The following is a 1,676-nucleotide window of genomic DNA, read 5'->3' on the forward strand; positions in this document are numbered from 1 at the left end:
TGTATGTATGTGGTTATATTTTTTGTTGACAACATTTGTTGTTTGCAACTAGAAACTACATACATTCGTATCTGCATACTTTGCAGTGTTTTCTGTTTTCTAGCTCACCATGGCGTATACGTAAACTGACACCAATGGACGCTGGTAATATAAATTAATCATACGCCCTGGTGCACTGTAAACGGTAGTTGCATGATAAATTGTCGTATTTACATATAAAGAGAATGCACAGATACACATGGGTATGTATTTATTGGTTATTAATTAGATAAGTTATTCAATTAAAAACACAAATAACTAAATATGTGCAGTACAAATACGCACAGCTATAATGAACTACTAAGGGCCGTTTTCTCAAGTAACCTGTAACTTTGCAGCTCACTTTTTTTTAAAGGTTGCATTAAAATTTATGATGGTGTTTAAAGTAAAGCATTTTATTAACCGTTTTAAATTGGTTTACAACCAAGAAACATACATACGTCATAAACCGATAATAGAAATGCTTAACTTTAGACATAGCTTTTTTTAGTCCAACCTTTAAATATAAAGTGGGCTTTAAACTTAAAGGTTACTTCAGAAAACGGCCCTAAGTGTTACTTACGCATTAGTGTACATATGTACATATATGCGTGTATGTAGATAAGTTCTCAGAAGCATTTCGTTTAATTAGTGATATAATGAATTAGTTTGGAGCATTGTGACCAAGAGACTTTGCCTATTAGATTGGAATGATTTGACTTTGAAGATGTTTTCAATTCATTTCACATAAATATGTATGTATATACTTAACTTCGTTGCATATTACTAGAGGCCAGCATTGGCAGCAAATCAGTATTCCAAAAATTATTTTTTACATATTTACATATGTTCGGAGCTCTAAGTATTATAATTAGTATATGCTACGAAAGAAAACACAGAAATATCAATGCTTGCTCCATAAATATTTGTATTTTAAATTCTAGGAAAATCAAAACAAATTTGTTTGGCCAAGTGGTAGCACGGAAAACGACGAAAATGGTCTGTGCTAAGGCATACTTATTTTATGACAATTGTGTTTCTCAACCAACAAATAACAGTTTTTTCTCGAAATTTCACTCATTCTTTCAAATTGATTTATTGATATTTTAGTATCATCAAGCGCAGATATTAAAAATGTAATAAAAATGTCATAATTGATTTAGTCATATATTTTAAGTAATCGATTATTTAACGTTTGTTTTTCATTTGTTTATTTATAAATTTATTTATTTACTTACTTTTTTAATTGCTTATTTTTTCCAATATGGTTATTGAGCTTTGTACCGCAATTTTGTTTTTAGGAAAAATGAAAAAAGAAAAAAAAAACAAGCAAATACAACAGCAATTTCAAGGAACAAGCAACAGTGTTGCAATTTGTTCGGCACATTTAAATAAACTTGATGATCTGAAACCCAACGAAAGCTAAATGGCATTTAAATTACAATCGAAAACTAAACTTAAGTGCCGTTTAAATATTCATCAGAAATTGGCCTTTAGTCTGGTTGAAAGCGAGATTTCAAGTCACTATATAATAGTCACATTATGTGCAATTTATTAATTTATTTTTACGCTTCCAAGGCAATAATGCATCGCTTACTAATCATCAATTATATAAATAGGCAATCATGTTTCCTTTACACCCCTTTTACGGCTAAACT

General features: G+C 29.8%; 1 protein-coding gene across 1 annotated transcript in view; it reads right to left on the minus strand.

Moving 5' to 3' along the window:
• LOC118747102 overlaps nucleotides 1-1,676 on the minus strand; it is a 12,543-nt gene that overhangs the window by 481 nt on the left and 10,386 nt on the right. The window lies entirely within an intron of this gene.

This window comes from Rhagoletis pomonella, unplaced genomic scaffold (assembly GCF_013731165.1).
Source record: "Rhagoletis pomonella isolate Grant_MI unplaced genomic scaffold, Rhpom_1.0 Rhpom_scaffold_00011, whole genome shotgun sequence".
In the NCBI taxonomy this organism is placed as follows: domain Eukaryota; kingdom Metazoa; phylum Arthropoda; class Insecta; order Diptera; family Tephritidae; genus Rhagoletis; species Rhagoletis pomonella.